An 18,370-nucleotide genomic window follows, 5' to 3' on the forward strand; every position below is an offset into this window, starting at 1 on the left:
ACCACTTGTACTTTTATTCTCTTTATTATCTATTTATGTCCTTTGTCATTGCTTATTAGGTTATTTTATTTTCTCTTCTTTGATTTATAATGGCTCTTTCTTTTGTCTACTAGATATATTGAAAACATTTTCTCCTAGTCTCTTGTCTTAAACTCTGTTTATGATGCCCTTAGTCATACTGAATTGTTGAATGTTCATGTTTGTTAAGCTGTCAATTTTTCTTCCTTTTGGCTTTTGGTTTTCTATATTTCTTAGCAGAGCTGTCATCTTCCCCCCCCCCCCAATTTTTTTTTTTTCACCTATAGACTACAGATTCAGGCTTTGTGGGCTCAAATCTTGACTCTGCTTCTTGCTGGCTACATGCCTGTTTGCTTCTCTGCAAAACAGAAACAATAACAATACGTGCCATGTAAAGCAATTAGAACCATGCTTGGCATTTAGTAAATGATCAACATTTTTAGTTATTCTTATTGTTATTCAAATAATGTTATCTTTTTTTTTTTTATGTATCTGTTTAATCCATCAGGAATGCCCATTAGATAAGGAATCCACATTAATTTTTTTTAAGCAGGTAGCTAGTTGCCCTAACATTAAATGCTGAATAGTTCATTCTTTTGATACCAATTTGAAATGTTTATTTATATTTATGTGTTAAATTATGCACACACACACATAATCTGCTTCTCATACCTGTATTCTATTCTAATAATCTATTTTTTCTTTTCTCATGCCAATACATACTGTTTTATTTCTTATACTTCTAATGTATGTTGTAATAGAGCGAGTCACTTCTCTTTTTCAAAATTTTCTTGACTCTTCTTCCATATTTCTTCCTCCAGATGTACTCGAGAATCAGTTTGCTTAGTTCTCTCAAGATTTCCTGTTGGAAGACTTTTATTTAAACATGGCCAATTGACCAAATACGTCTATTACTCTACTTCCTGAAACTCTACAGATACGGAAGCGAAGCAAAAGAAATGCAAGTATAAACGCAGTTGGACAATATGAATTGGAGAGGGGTCAATAGTAGATGAAAGGTTTTAGAAAAAATTTGAAGAGGAAAGCAGATGAATAAGCAGAGAACTCAGCAGAACAGGGCAGCCTTGTTGCCTGAAGAGGCAACTGTGAGAAGTAAACATTTCCTGGGCGGTGGGATAGGAGCGGGGGACAGAAAACTCTGAAGTGAAAGATAGCACAGTAGGTAGTAGTGTGGGGCTGACAACTGGCTGCCTATTTCTGCCTCTGTTCCAACCTTAGGGAAACTTCAGAAGTAAAGGGAAGAATACAGATCTGAAGAACCAAAGTGAAGACTGTGCAGCCTCAGGGAGACGGTGGTTAGGACCTGAAGTGGGGAGGAAAGAGCAGCTCAGAGTTGATTTAAAAGGCCAGGTGCCACTGTGGGATCAGGGCCTCCAAGCCGTGACCCATGCTTCCACCACACAGCCCTCGGTGGATCGTAGTCCCCTGTAGCAGCTCCAGAGGGTGAACAGGAGAAATGCCAAGGAAGCACCGCACTTGACTGAAGTGAAGAGAAGGAAATAGCAGGTGCAGGAGACTAGCAAACTGTCTTAATTTCTTAGTGCTGCTATAACAGAAATGTAGCTCAATTAGGGTCTACGCCCTGGAGTAGTCAAGCCAATGAAATGCACACCAAGTCAGAAAGAGCGAGAAAGTTTATTTAGGAGATGTATACACCACCGGGAACCCAACAGTAACCCAGACAGTCTCTATGGAGTCACAGAGCAGTTTTACATTAGAGCTTATATAGAATTTTTACAAGGGTTAGAAGTGCCTTTGTAGCCTGCAGATGGCATGGCTGGACGAGTTATTCATTACAAGATAGTGACAAGAGACTATCAGACTAAGAGATACATGCAGGACCTCTCCTTATCAAGCTAAAGATATACATGTCAGACATCTGGGTTATGATTTCCCTGTGAGGGCCTGTAAGTCACAGGTGGTAAGACAGAACAAAACAAAGTTATTTGCATCAGATCAAACAAAGAACAAAGTCATAAGTAGTACGTCAAAACAAAGTCATTAACAGAGGTATGCAAAGGAGGAGGCAGGCAGAGGAAGGAGAAAAACTTATACCTTCATCATGGCATTAGTTATGTCAAGCTCTTGGTTGCCCTTTTTGAAAAGGAGAAAACATGCTGGGGAGTATTAGGGTCACAGAAATATCACAAGAGGGTAGCTTTAACCGAAATTTATTTCCTCGCAGTTTAGGGCACCGGGTCTAGGGGAAGTTTCTCTGTTGCTCTGGGAGAAAAACTTTGTCTCAGCTTCTCTAGCGTTCTTCCCAGAGATCTCCAAGTGGCATTTATTTCCCCCCATTTGTGCTGGCTTGCTTGCTTGCTTCTGTATCTAATCTACTCTTTTTAAATCTCGAAAGTGAGATATCCCTACACAGATATGGCCTCATTACCATAACAAAAACTCTATTCCCAAATGGGATTATATCCACAAGTATAAACTCCAGCCATTTCTAACTCATAGCAACCCTACAGGCCAGAGTAGGACTGCCCCATAGGGTTTCCAAGGAGCAGCTGGTAGATGTGAACTGCCAACCTTTCTTTTGGTTAGCAGCTGAGCTCTTAACACTGTGCCACCAGGGCTCCTGGGCATAGGTATAGGGGTTAGGATTTATGACAATTTTTTTTTGGGGGGGGGGGGAAACGATTTAATCCATAACACAAGCCCTTGAGAGCTCTCTCCTCCCCTAACCCCATCCTCACTCAGAAAGCTTGCCAATTACTAATAAGGAAGACACATTGTCAGAAAACAGGAATGTTCAGGAAGCCCCCTTGCCCTCTGCAGGCAGGGTCCCTGGTAAGAGGTTTGCAAATGGGAGGAGTCAAGCCCAGGCTGTGAGTACCTCCCATTGCCCCATACCCTTCATAAACCCAACAGGTGCAGCACAGGCTGAGGCTTGAATTTTGGCCCCTTCCCCTGTAAGAATTTAACCCTTTAGTGACTTGTGGAACACACAGTATCCCAACCACTATTTATGCCTCTGGATTCCTTTGCAAAGGCAGTAGTTCAATTTTAATGCATTTAGCCTCAAGGTGGAAACCTTTTGAAATGCATGAAACTCAAGAACCCTGAGTTGGAGCCTCATTATTGTGTAGAATGTGCATTATGTTAGGGGATGTCTCCTGGGTGTGTGAATTTTGTAAACTTTTGACAGGTTTACCTTTACTTCTATGCGATAAGCCTCCTTACTAGGTTTCCCAGTTCCGTGTTCTCTTGAGAATGTACTTATCATAAGAATGGCCCAGTGGTTAAGAGCTTGGCTGCTAACCAAAAGATTGGCAGTTTGAATCCACCAGCCACTCCTTGAAAACTCTACGGGCAGTTCTACTCTGTCCTACAGGGTCGCTATGAGTTGGAATCGACTCAATGGCAATGGGTTTGGGTTGTTTTTTTTGTTTGTTTGTTTGTTTGTTTGTTTGTTTTAAGTCTCCATTCACAGCCCTGATGGTGTAGTGGTTAAGAACTTGGCAGCTCAAAGGTTGGCAGCTCGAATCCACCAGAAACTTCTTGGAAACCCTATGGGGCAGTTCTACTCTGTCGTAGAGGGCCGCTATGAGTCAGAATTCACTTTTCAACAGGTTAGTCTTCATTCAATCATAGTGGCCGTTTTCTCCCTGACACCATTCACTGTTTCCAGGTATTACTGGCTCCCTGCTCTGCTTTGAGTCTTTGCTCTGCAGTCTTTCAAGGCTGCTTTTCTAGCTTCTGAACAGTAAGTAATTCCTTTGCAATAAAGAATAATCCATTGCAGTGGTACTTTTCCAGAGGCTCGAACTCCTATGTTATTCTTACCCCACATTCAATCTTGGGGTTCAGTCATTGCTTCCATGCATAGCAGGTGGGATACCCCACTGTAAGCAGGTCTGCAGTGTTCCAGGACAGCTGCTTCTGCTTCTTAGCTGTTAGTACTGCTTTTGTCATAATGAAGACTATGTAATAGTGATAATTTTTCTGAGACTTAAATTTCTTTTATTTATTTGGGCTGTAAGTACTGCTTTTGCATTAATGAAGAATGCATTGTAGTGGTAATTTTCCTGAGATAAAAAAATTCCTTGGCTTTATTTATTTAGTTTCTAAGTACTGCTTTTGCAGTAAGGAAGAATGCATTGGACCATGTTTTGAAAAGTTTCATGAAAAATAATAAAAAGACTAAGTAGAAGGAGGCTAGAATAAAATGTAAGTGCAGTCATTGCCAGGTGAGTTCATGTTTTACTTCATGTTTTGCAAATTAAAAAAAAATTTTTTTAAGATTTTATCATTGATTCATATTAGTAGGATTTACTATGTCCAGTGTCCACCGGGACATATTTTAGTAGGATTTACTATGTCCAGTGTCCACTGGGACATATGTGATCCCAGATACTGGGTATCAAATCTATAAATCATAACAAAAATTCTGAATTGGTCCTTTAGTCAGCATGCCTTCCATTAGTGAAAACACATGGTATCAACCAAAAATTAAAGGAGAAAATAACTGGGTCACCAAAGGGTTTTTAAGTCAAGACAGCTAATATCCCCAAGGGAAAATGAACTCACAGGCAAAAATTACCAGACATCTGAGATGCACCACCACTGTAAAAGAAAGACAACAAACTGTACAATCTATACAAGATAAATGATAACTAATGGAGCAAACAGATTAATAATTTATAATAAACATATCTTCAAAAAGAAAAGGAAAGATAATGGTAAGATGAAGCAAGAAAACACAGTTATAAAAGAGAACCAAATAGAAAAACTGGACATGAAAAATTTAAACACTGAAATCAATATTTCAATAGGTGAGATAAATAATAACAATAGATTTCATTGGAAGAGGGATAAGTGAGCTGAATGATAGGTTCATGAACATATACCCAAAACCCAGAACCCAGTGCTGTCGATCTGACTCATAGCAACCCTATAGGACAGAGTAGAACTGCCCCATAGGGTTTCCAAGGAGCGCCTGGCAGATTTGAACTGCTGACCCTTTGGTTAGCAGCTGTAGCACTTAACCACTATGCAACCAGGGTTTCCAGTGAACATATAGGGAAATTTAAAAACACAAAGACGAAGGCAAAATTCTAAAAGCTGTTAGAGAAAAAGAGATGATTATCCACAAAGGAATAAAAATCTAATTGACATCCAGCTTCTGTTCAACAGTGACAATAGAGGCAAAAAGATAGGTGCACATATTTTCAAAGTGTTAAAGAACTTCAAACCTAGTATCTACATTCAGCCAAAAAAAATTTAAGTTAAGAGGATGCTATAAAAATAATTTCAGGCATAAAAGAAAGTTAACACAAAAAGCTGTCTTGGAAAACACTCTTAGACGATGTACTCCAGTTAGAAGAGAAATAAATCCATGAGACTGGTATGAGATAAAAAGGAAGTAAGTTTGGGTAAATAACTTAGAAAAGTTAATTTCAATATTAAAAGGGGAAAGGGGGATATCCAAAGCATTCATAAATACCTGGAACTAAAACTTTGGACAACACCAACATGACTAGTGGGCAATGGATTGAAAACGGTTGCTGCAAAAAGGGATCAGAGGAAGGTGAGTGTATATTTACTTCATTACAGAAAAAATTATAAATATTGATAAGGAATTGATGAGAAAAAATAAACATGGATACTATTTTTTTATATAAGAATAACTAGCAGGAGCATAAAATAAAATTCAGAATTTTCAAACTTGAAAATCCTATCTAATAGAATTTTGTACAGGATAGAAGAAAATGCTACCCAATTAAAGATAAGAAAGAGAAAAGTAAAATATGGTGACTAGAAACTAGAAATAAGATGGTTGAAATAAGTCCTAATATAACATTAATTACATAATTTGTAAATGGATTAATCTCACCAAAGGACAGAGGATCACAGATTGGATTTTTTTTTTAAAAGGAATATTCAATAATATGTTTTCTAAAAGAAATATTCATGAAAGAAAGGTCACAAATAAAAGGACGAGAAGTGGTATATGAAGCAACTGTGAACCAAATAAAGCTGGAAACTCATAAATGATAAAGCAAAAAACTCATAAATGATAAAGAGTGATTTTTTTAAGTAAAGATCAGAAAGATATAACAATTACAAACATATATGCACTAAAAATATAAATTCAAAATACAAAATTCAACAATACAAAAATACAGAGAGAAACATATAACAACATGGTTAGAAACTTTTTGCACCCTTCTTACAAACTGATAGAACAAGCAGACAAACAATAAGCAATGATGGGGAAGATTCAAGAAGTATGATTCATAAACTTGAAATAATATAATAATTATATGAAAAGAACTTTATAACCATGAACCACCAAGCAAAGAAAACACATTTTTTGAGCAAGCTTAGAACATTCAAAATAATCACCACTTACCAGATCACGAAGGATCAATAAAGTTCAAAAAAAATCAACATCATACAAATTATTATCTTAACGAAATGGATTATAATTATAAATTATCAATAAACAATAGCTTGAAAACCTTGCATATCTGGAAAGTAAATAGAATACTAAATAATCCTTGGGTTAGTAAGAAAATATAGAGGAAATTATAAAACACCTAGAATGAAATCAGAATGAGAAAAGTACATGCCAGAACTTGAAAGATACAGCTAGAGCAGCCCTAAGCAGGAAAATTATAGGAAATGTATTGCTCTGAATACATTCGTCAGAAAAAAAATACAATTGAAAACAAATGAGCTAAGTTTTTAATCTCAAAGTTTAGGGAAAGAGCAATAGACCAAACGCAAAGAAACAATAAGAAAGAAAATACTAAAGATAAGGGCAGAATTCAACAAAAGTGAACAGCAGCAGCATCAGCTACAAAATAGACCAAGGTTGTTGTTAGGTGCCGTTGAGTCGGTTCCGACTCATGGGGACCCTGTGTACAACAGAACGAAACACTGCCTGGTCCTGCACCATCCTTACAAAGGTAGCCAAACCAAAAGCTGGTCCTTTGAAAAGATTGCTAAGATGCATCTACCTCCAGCAAAAAGCTGATCAGAGAGAGAGAAAAAAAAAACCATAAACATGTAAGATTCAGAAATATATATATATAGACACCAAAGAGATTAAAATAATCATAAAAGAATATTTTTAATAACTGCATTCTTAAAAAGAAAATCAAAACAAAATAGATACGCTTATAGAAAAATATAAAATTAACCCAAGAAAAAATACGAAATTTGAACAAAGCAACAACAAAGAAATTGTAATAGTTAACACAACAACAGAAAAAGACATCTTCCCCCCGTCCCTAAGAAGACGAAAAAGGCCCTAGGTCAGGCGGCTTTACAGATGACCTTTCAGAATAACAAAGTACTCATATCTGGAACAATTTGTTCCAGAAAACAGAAAATGGGTAAAAGCTACCCAGCTCATTCTATTAGATTGATTCCAAAGCCTAATAAGAATAGGAGAGAAAAAGAACAGTCCTTCACTTATAAACATTAATCCCAAAACCTTAAATAAAATATGAGCCAATCAAATTCAACAGCATTTCAAAAAGTAATATTTCATGATTAAGTATGGTTTACCCAAGTAACGTAAAGATCATTTGGCAACAGAAATCTAATTCATACACTAGATCAAAGAAGAAAAATCAAGTGATTTCTCCATAGATCCAGGAAAAAAAATTTAATAGAAATTCCACATCTATTTATGATTTTTAAGAAGCCCTAAAAAAATAGGAACAGAAGGAGATCCCTTAAATTAATAAAGGAGCAAAATCCAAAACACACAGCAAACATCTACTCAATGGAGAAATCAGATACAATCACCATTTCCGGATATGCTGGCTCGTGCTAAAAGAGATGAAGACAAAGATCGAGGAGGAAGAAAAGGAGTTGTTTTAAGAACTGAATGGAAAGTGGTAAAACAGCTACTGTTTGCAAATTACGTGTTCACGCACATGCAACCCCAACAGATTACAGACAAACTGCGCAGATCTAACAAGAGTTCAGGAAGGAGCTAGGTACAACATCAACCTGCAAAATTAGTAGCATTTCTGAAGACCCGCAATAACTATCCACAAAATAAAATACTATTCACGGTAGCAACCCAAATCAATAATGTGTCTAGGAAATAAGCTAGTAAAAAATGCACATGCTTCTACAGAGGGAAGTTTGAAACTCTATTAAATTTTTGAAAGCTTATTAAAAGAAGATGAGTAAATGGAGAGTCTAATTTTGCTCAAATCTATAAAATCAATGCAATTCCACTGAGGAAAAAATCTGCGATTTGTTTGGAAAAATAAGGATGCCAATCACCAAAAATTAATTAAAAAAATTAAGGGTAATAGAAAAATTTGGGAATGGATAAGGGTCATGGTGGAACAACATGACGCATATAATTACTGTCACTGAGCTGTACATGTGAAGATTGTTGAAATGGCAAATATTTTGTTACATATATATTTACCACAATAAAAAAGGAAATTAAAAATAAGTAGAAGTATAGTAGAAAAAAATAACCAATTGTCATAGGTAAATTGAGAGATTTACCGAAAGTAAGAGACAGCTCAAGCCTGAGATAGGCTGAATTTCATGTGGTAGAACCCAGTAATCCAATATGGCAACTCAGCACCGATGTTTTATAAACAGGCAACAAAGAATATGAAGCACATTACTTGATCGGTACTTATAAACTTAGATCATCGAAAGACATTACTTGATTGGTAATTACAGGCTTAGATCATCGAAAGGCATCATTTGATTGGTAGTAGGCCATTATAAGGCAGGACTTCCTGTAACGGAATCTTGTAAGGCAATTGACTTAAAAGGGTATACGGAGCTTTCTTAGATTGATTACAGTGTGGTAATTGCACGGGTATGTGAAGGAGGGTTGCAGTGTAGTTACATCATCATTACTGGACATTTGTTGTTTTTATGATATGTCTGCACAGCAAATGGCTATTGCTAGGATGGAACCGGAACTAGCCTGAACCGCAGAGGAGTCCTACTCGAAACTCCAGCAGACCATTTCAGATATTCTCAGGTACTTCAAATTTTTTTTAATTCCCTTGTACACAATACACAACAGTAAAACAAAATACAAAATTCCTAGGATTAAACAAATAAAAACTCAACTGACCTATATATGATGACAACTGTAAAATATGACTGAAATACAGTAAACATCTGAATGAATGGAGAGACATAGCAACGTACTGTTTTCCTGAATGTGGACAGTTAATATTGCAAAGATGTCAATTCTCAACACATAAATCTGTGAATTCTGTGCACTTCTCATTCAATTGGTACTGTTCATGAAGACACCCTTACACACATGAATACATGTATTTTCAAATTATAAATACTTATGTTTCTAGATACGTTGAGAGACAAAAGGGGAAAAGATACTCTTGCTCAGTCTGTCATCTCCACCTAATTTGTGCGTATCACTTTTAGTTTTGGGGGAGGGTCAAAAAACAAACAAGCAAAAACTTGCCCAAAGCTGACTTCTTATCGTTAGTTGTGGCCAAGTCCGCACGGACTCATGGCAACCTTATACATAACTGAATAAAACATCTTCAGTCACCTTCATGATTGTTGCTATGCTTGAGGCCATTGTTGTGGCTGTGTTCTCAGTCTGTCTCAGGGAGGGTTTCCTTGTTTTCACTGACCCTCTACCAAACATGGTGTCCTTTTCTAGGGATTAGTCTTTCCTGATGAAGTTTCATCATCCTGGCTTCTAAGGAGCATTCCAATTTTATTTCTTCTAAGACTGATTTGTTCGTTCTTCTGGCAGTCTACGGTATTGTAGAACCTATTTTACCATGTAACTCTCCTTAAAAAGGTGTCTCCTTCAATTGTCTACAGAAGTGTCCTGAACTTGCCAAAGGGGGCTGAGCCTCCTTTGGCCCCAGAAACACCTGCATCTCTGTTTGTGGGTCAATAAATCTCTGTTCCTCCCTGGGAGGCTTCTCTAAGAACAGAGTGACGATGCCAAGAAATGGAAGGGCAACATTGCTTGGCTTACCCAGAAAGGCAGGAAGAGACCAGCCCTCTTTCCAGATGGCTAGTTTGTACAGGGCTTGTTCTCTAACCTGAGGCATCTGGACCTCCCTGCAGTCCTGGTCAAAAAAAATCTCAAAGCAAGAGAAGTCTGCAATGGGTGGAACTGCACTCACCTGAATGGTTGCTTCCTAAAAGAGAACAAATCTTTCTTGCCACCAGGCAGCCCTGGGCAAACTAGGAAGAGGAGGGATCTTACCTTCACTCTATATCCTTTCTTCTTCTTGCTCCTCTAGGTCTTTCCCTTCTGTGTCTTTTCTAAACTCATTCACTCATTCAACAAGTATTTACTGAGCACTTACCATGTGCCAGAGACTATGTTAGGCGTCCAAGGTTCTGAGGAACACAGCCTGATTTAGGTAGTACCCCAAACGACTGGAGATGTAAAATGCTTCTTCTCCCAATTTCTTTCAGGATAATTTGTATTTTAAGAGGCCTCAGAGAGAAGGCAATGGTGTGTGTGTGCACTTAAGGTGAAAGTTTACGGGGCAAATTAGTTTATCATTCAAAAAGTTATTCACAAATTCTTTCGTAACGTTGGTTGCAGTCCCTGCAATGTGTTAGCATTCTCTCCCTTTTCCCTTTACATCTCAGGTTCTCTGAGTCCATTTGTCCAGTTTTCCTGTCCCTTCCTGAACAGAAGGCAATTTTTAACTCAAAGGCTATCAGTTCTCTAATAGGGAAATTTTCAAGTTTTTTTTTTTTTTTAATTGGAGAGGAAAAAATATTTAACCATTATTTTATTAACAATCTTTCCATTAATTCCAAAATTAACCAAAGCTAGCATTGCAGCTCAAAAAAAAAAAGTTTGCCGTTTTCTCATTTAACTATGTAGATCAGTGATGTCTACACAGGGAGGTGCAAGAAGATCTATGAGGTACAAGAAGAGAATATTAGGACTTCTAACCCTTTAGAACGATCTCAACCTTTAAATTTTCCATTTTCTGTATAAGCTTTATAACCTATATTAGGGCAAATGTGCATGTATGGAATTAATGAATAAATATATAAACAAACACTGGAGTGTATGCTCAAAAATATTTGGAGACTCCCTCATGTAAAAAGTCACCCAGTTTGTTATGCCTAAGACCACTTTTGGTGGGCACAGTCTCAGCAGGTACATGAGACGTGAGAGTCTGCATCCCCAGACCAAGTTCCTGCTTAGTTAACTCTGGGTCATTTCATCCCATTCCTACAGACAGAGGGACATTCTGGTAGAATAATGAAGGGAAACGAGGGAGTCAGAAACAAAGACTGGGAGGGAGAATTGTCTCTTCCAGGTCACTGGCTCATTCATGGGCAACATCCCAGGATCTAAAAATAGAAGAACCATCTGCAGTTTGCCTCCTGGAGGTGGAGCTTAGAAAAGCCCCAGGACAGGCCCTCACAAACTGGTGGCCTTGATGACAGCACTAGATTAACGGCCAGGAGCCAAAGCAGAGATGTTTCCAAAGCCACGTCCTCATGGTAAAGCCAAGGGGACCTGGGGTAGGCTGGGGTCTTAGCTCTTTAACTCAAGAGCTGCCTCTTGTTGGGGGGTTCTGAGACAGGCAGCACCCCGGGAAAAAGAAAGGAGAAGACCAGAGAAGGAGTTCTGAAGTCAGAGGGAGTCTCCTTTATCAAGAATGGCTTCAATGACTGCCCAAAGTCATTGTTCATTTCCTGTCTATGGATTTTCCTTTGCTGTCTGGCACATCATAGGTATTCAAAATTATGCAAGAAAGAGAGTGACAGTTTATCAGTGCAAGCATTTGAACTGGGTTCTGAGAAGAATTTGATTTCTGATCAGCTTCCCAAACTGGAGATTGAAATTCAGGAACCAAGAAAAGGGCCTGGCTGAGTCCTTGGAGCATCTTTATGCCTCTTCTTTGTATGAAGTCGGGAGGGATGGAGGGATAAGAAACCACAATCTCCTTCTACCTTCCTTTCTTGGAGAGAAGGAAGAAGTGGTGAGGGGGCAGGACAGGGGACAAGCTCATGCCCACCCTGATGAAAAGGGACAGAATTTCAAAAACAGGAGCAGGAGCTCTGGAGCAGGGCTTCCTCCTCCTCCGTTCCTTGCCTGTTTACCTGTCTCCCAAGCTCCCAAGTCTCCCACTCCCTCATTCCTTCTGGGTCTGCCCTTTACTTCCATCCTTCCCATTTCCCAATGGAATTTTTAAAATGGATGTCCACATAAACTGTTAATCAGTGACCATTTAGATCAATAGTGTACCTTTTCTCATCCTCTCCGTCCTTCTATTTCTCAGAGAAAAAGAATGAAGTAGCTCTGTTCGTGATGAGGCAGTGAGTCCATGCTTGATGACCCCCTTTACTCCAAACACATAGCAATGAAGTATAAAGCAAAAACAAGATACATAGCCAGGCTCAAATATGAGATAAGCATTTCTGTTGATAAGAAACAGAGAGAGAAAATAAAAGGTGAGGATGACTGGAGCTGTGAGCTTGTTGGACTTGTTTGGTCTCTGGAGCAGAGAATAGCTCTGGGAGTTGAGCTCCTAGGGAGCAAAGGAACTTAAAATAGTTTACACAAAATAGGCATTTGGAGTCTAGAGTTTTTCCCACCCCACTTCCCAACCCTACTCCTCTCCCAGGTGGAAAAAGGAGGAGAGAAAATGTTACTGACGAATGCCACCCAAAGGCACACCTCTTTGGAAGCTGCACCTGGAGAGCTGAAAGGCCGGAGACAGGTCTCATATCAGGTCCTGTGGTCTTTGACAGCCCACCATTACCCAGGGTCAGAACTCTGAGTATTATAACACCTGGTTCTGAAATAAAGAATGTAGTGGATGAACACCAACAAAAAACAAACCCGTTGCTGTTGAGTCAATTGAGACTTACAGTGACCCCATGTGTTACAGAGTAGAACTACTCCATAGGGTTTTCTTGACTGTAATCTTTACAGAAGTAGATCACCAGGTCCTTCTTCCATGGTGCTGCTGGGTAAGTTTGAACCACCAACCTTTCAGGGAACTAGTAGCTGAATAATACAAAACCAGATTCATTGCCATCGAGTTGATTCCGACTCATAATGACCTTTTAGGACAGAGTAGAACTGCCCCATAGGGTTTCCAAGGCTGTAATCTTTATGGAAGCAGACTGTCACATCTTCCTCCATGGAGTAGGTGAATAAGCAACCCAAAAAAATTCATGTCCATCTGGCACCTCAGAGTGTGACCTTCTTTGGAAATAGGGTCTTTGCAGATGGAATTAATTAAGGGTCTCAAGGTGAAATCATCCTGATTTAGGCCCATGCTCAGGTTTCAGGGGTAAGTGAACTGAAGCTTCTTGGACAGCTGACTCAGCCACAAAAGTGGTGGAGCTGTAACTGTCCAGGACATCCAAATTTACTATTTGTTTTATATTTCGGGTGACATTGTGGGTCAAATGGTGACCCCAAAAAAGATATGTTGAAGTCTTAACCCCCAGTATCTCTGAATATGACTGTATTTGTAAATAAAGTCTTCACAGGGGCAACCAAGACAAGGTCATACTGAACTAGGCTGGGCCCTAAACCCAATGCTTGGTGTCCTTAAAAGGAGAGAGATTTAGAGACATAGACACACACAGAGGGAAGATGGTCATGTGAAGATGCAGGCAGAAATTAGAGTGATGCAGCTACAAGACAAGGAACACCAAGGGCTGCCAGCAACACCAGAAGCTCTGAAGAAGTGAAGAAGAATTCTTCCCTAGAACTTTCAGAGGAAGCATGGCCCTGTTGACACCTTGATTTCAGCCTTCTAGCTTCTAGAACTGGGAGAGAATAAATTTCTGTTGTTTTAAGCCACCTGGTTTGTGGGACCTTGTTATGCCAGCCCTAGGCGACTAATACACGTTGATCACTTTCAACACGGAAGAACTAAAGCTATGTCACTCTCGGAAATAAAGTATCCGCAACCCTCTTGAGTAGTCTTTCCTGTAGAAGGTCTATGTACTGGCAAATAATACCCTCAGATCCCAACCCCTGCCCCTTAGCCCCCAGCTCAACTAGGTATACCAGACATTTCAGGTATTAAGTTTCCTCTTTTTAAAAGGAAAACAGCAGCTCACATGTATTGTGAGACGTCTATAGAAATGAATTACCTCAGAGGTACTGAATTTCCAATTCATTTTGGCCTACTTGTATGAGAAACCACTCCCACTAGGAGAAATGAGTCTTGGGTTTTGTACAACCAGGGAAATTGAATTGACTTCGCTGGTCTGAAAACAGGTTGTAGAATAGTATCACTTCATCCCATTGGTAGAATTCGAGTAATATTTCAAAAACAAGAGAGAGCTATTCTTTAGGTTTTCTCCCTAAATCATAAGTCCCATTTTACTTCACACATCCCAACAGTGAAGCCACTCAGTTCCAACTCTATGGACCCTGTATTAATTCTTTCAGAGAAGACATGGATATTGATATTTTTTTCAATTTTATGAACTCTTTGTTACTGATGATATAACTCTGAGTTCTGAAAGTATCTAACTTTATAATCTTTGGAAATTTTCCTCATTGTTCTGGGGCTTCAGTTTCCTTATCTTTCAAGTAAAGAGTTCAGACTACATCTCTAAGTGACCTTCTGGCCCAGAGCCTATGGGTGTGGGTGTCAAGCCTTTAAGCAGTGTCCATGAGAAAAGATGAAAAGGGAGCACACACTGTCCTTGAGCTGTGAGTGAATGTGTTCCCCCCAGATTTATCTCAGAGGGGCATTTTTTTGTCCCACAGAGTGGCAAGACGTGTTTAATTCTGCCTGTCATGGATTGAATTGTGTCCCCCCCAAAATATTTGTCAACTTGGTTAGGCCATGATTCCCAATGTGGTATGGTTGTCCTCCATTCTGTGATTGTAATTTTATGTTAAAAGGATTAGGGTGGGATTGTAACACCACCCTTACTCAGGTTACCTCCCTGATCCAGTGTAAAGGGAGTTTCCCTGGGGTGTGGTTTGCACCATCTTTTATCTCTCAAGAGGTAAAAGGGAAGGGAAGCAAGCAGAGATTCGGGGACCTCATACCACCAAGAAAGCAGCACTGGGGGCAGAGCGTGTCCTCTGGACCCGGGGTCCCTGTGCCTGAGAAGTTCCTCAACCAGGGGAAGATTGAGGACAAGGACCTTCCTCCAGAGCCAATGGAGAGAGAAAATCTTCCCCTGGAGCTGACGCCTTGAATTTGGATTTTCAGCCTACTTTACTGTGAGGAAATAAATTTCCCTTTGTTAAAGCCATCCACTTGTGGTATTTCTGTTATGGCAGCACTAGATGACTAAGACACTGCCCTTTTCACATGAGTTTATGGTCTGATTATCTGTACCTCAAGGAGTCCTGGTGGTACAGTGGTTAAGCACTTGGCTGCTAACCAAAAAGTCAGAGCTATGAGTCGGTGTCAACCAGCGTCTTTGGTAACAGGATCTTGGCCTCTTTGCTCTTTTCTAGAGTAGCAATAAATGAATAAATTTAAAAACACTGGTAGATATAGGCTGAACTGGAAATTGGAAACTTGTAGCATATTGCTATGTACAAAATAAAACACTAAAATTCACAAAATTTCCAGAGTTCACTCATTGAAACATTGTCACATATTCTGCTTCTTGATGTATACTGGGTGGGTCAAAGCTAAATTAGAATGAAATGGCAAACATTGTTGGTGGAAATATTCTTTGGATTTGTTGAAATGATTTGGTGTCTACATAGAAATTAATTCTAGATTTCTTTCATTTAGGTCTCCAAACTTGTTATTGCTGTTATTAGGTGCCATTGAGTCAGTTTCAACTCATAGAGAGAGACCCCATGTGACAGAGGAGTGTTTTCTTGGCTGTAATCTTATGGAAGCAGATCGCCAGGTCTTTCTCCCATGAAGCCACTAGGTGGGTTCAAGCTGCCAACCTTTGGATTAGCAGCCAAACACTTAACCCTAAGAACACAAAATTCACTGGGTTTTTTAGAGGCCTAAATGTTTTGGTGGCGTAGTGGTTAAGTAGTGCTAACCAAAGGGTCGGCTGTTTGAATCCACCAAATGCTCCTTGGAAACTCTGTGGGGGTAGTTCTACTCTGTCCTGTAGGGCCGCTATAAGTCAGAATAGACTCAATGGCAATGGGTTTGGTTTTTGGTCTAAATGTTTTAGCTAGAATATCAACCATTGAAACTGCTTCACAATGAAAAAAAGTATGCAAATAAATCACTTTAGTTAAACTACTCTCATTCTTCAGGTATAGGAATCTACGCCAATGATATAGTTATTCCTTAGAGACTAGGTTAATATATATTTTCATATGTTTCTACAGACATATGCATATAGTTCCCTCTGTCACACACACATGCGTGCGTGCGGGCACACACACACACACACACACACACACACACACACACCACTTAAGTAAACATCCATAACAACTTTCTTGGATACTATGAAAAATTAAAGATCTGTTAGTAAACTGGTCTAAATTTTACATATTCTTTTTATCTTAATGGTTATCTGACTCAAATGACAAAAGTAATTTGGGAACACTCTTGACAATTTATTTTGTAAGCTACAACCTTCCAAGGAATTTATACTTCAAATGTTTTCATATTATATCCCAAAGATAACAAAAAATAAATCTTCAACTTACATTAAACTAATTTTACCTTAAAGGCAAAATCTGAAGCTCACAAAAAAAAAAAAAAGCTTACCTCTAAAATCCATTAAAACTCCTAGTTTCTTATTTTCTTTTTAAATTTAATTTAAAACACAAGCTAGAATATACCCACGGACAAGAATATACCCTAAGGGCAAAAAGAACTGCAAAAAATAAATATAACATTTTCAATAATCTTATTGTTTGTAGAAGTGTTGGCGCTGTTATTCTGAGACTGTTGCGGAAGAAAGCAAATGAATGATATTGTGGATGTCATTGGGAACTAGGATTTTCATTGCAGAAAAAGGAGATAGAGCTGTAATGTCAACCCATTGAAGGTAAAACTTTGTACTCCTGAATTTGAATTGAAAGTATCAGTATGAACTAATGATATATTTTTTTAATGTTTACTAGCTCTGGCCACTGAAAAGGCCTAAAAACAATGATGGAGCCATTAGAGATGAGCACCAGCAAATTGTGGTCTTTAAATATCATTTGCCACTAAAATGAACCAGGGCTTCAGGGAGAAATGGCTAATTCCAGGTCTTAGGCAGAAGATTGACAAGATAAGTGTAGACTATCTTATTTTACCAGAAATCTATTGAAGACGACTGGGGCCATGTCAAGAGGACACAGGAGCCAACTTAAAGATGCTCCCATTGACAAAAGATGGGGTAATTTGAACATCAATAAGAATAATAACTACAGTGAATTTAAACACATCGAATATGCTTAAATCCATTAATTCATAATGTTACTCTAAAAATAAAATAACTCTTGGGTCATCTTTGGAGCATGCTAAGAAAGAAACGCATCCTTTGAAAACTGGCAAGTAAGGAAAAGAATCAAGATCTATCTCGCTTTTCTTGTATGAGCTGTCTCAAGACAAAGGAAATTTCTTGTTATAGATGGATGTCAGCTAATAAATTAAGAAGGAAGGATAGAATCAGAATACCACCATTTTGCAGCCCCCCAAGACAGAACAGATCTGGATCTGCTCTGTCCAATATGGTAACCACTAGCCACGTGTGGCTACTGAGCACTTGAAATGTGGCAAGTTCAAATTGAGATATGCTACAGGTGTAAAATGCACATTGAATTTTGAAGAAATAGTATTTAAAAAAAAAAGAATGCAAAAGATCTCACTCATAATGTTTATATTGATTACATGTTGAAATGATAATAGGTGGAATACAGGTAGTCCCCTACTTACGACTGGCTTCTGTTCTGATGATGCCATCATAAGTCAGTTCGGACTTAAGTCTAATACCTCATTTTTTTTTATGTTTTCATTATTATTGCCTTTTATTATCAATATGAATGGACACAAGAAACACAGGGTGGAGAGGAGTGTATTGTCACATTGTAGGGAGAGCAACTAGGGTCATATAACAATGTGTGTATAAGTTTTTGTATGAGAAACTGAATTAAAGCACAATTAAAAACATAAGAAAAAAATCACACCTGAGGTTAAAAAATTATCAGTGTAAACCAACAAGTAATTATTTGCAGAGGGGTGAAGGAGTAAATATATATTTAATATCTAGATACTTCCTGAAACAGCCAAAGATTCTTTTTTATATGAATAGATTTGTTGTTAGAATTAATGGTCTTATTTTATATACTTACCAGGTACGATTATACTAGGTTAGAAATCTTATCTCAAGTGGACTATAAAGTGAAAAGCAACTATTTCTTAAAACACCATAGAGCACATATAAAAGATACTTTCGAAAG

The 18,370-nt window shown here is 38.4% G+C and overlaps 1 pseudogene; it reads right to left on the bottom strand.

The window, feature by feature from the left end:
* The window catches only part of LOC126060941 (heat shock protein HSP 90-alpha-like), a 134,366-nt pseudogene that overhangs the window by 34,989 nt on the left and 81,007 nt on the right, over positions 1-18,370 (bottom strand).

This window comes from Elephas maximus, chromosome 17 (assembly GCF_024166365.1).
Source record: "Elephas maximus indicus isolate mEleMax1 chromosome 17, mEleMax1 primary haplotype, whole genome shotgun sequence".
Taxonomy (NCBI): Eukaryota; Metazoa; Chordata; class Mammalia; order Proboscidea; family Elephantidae; genus Elephas; species Elephas maximus.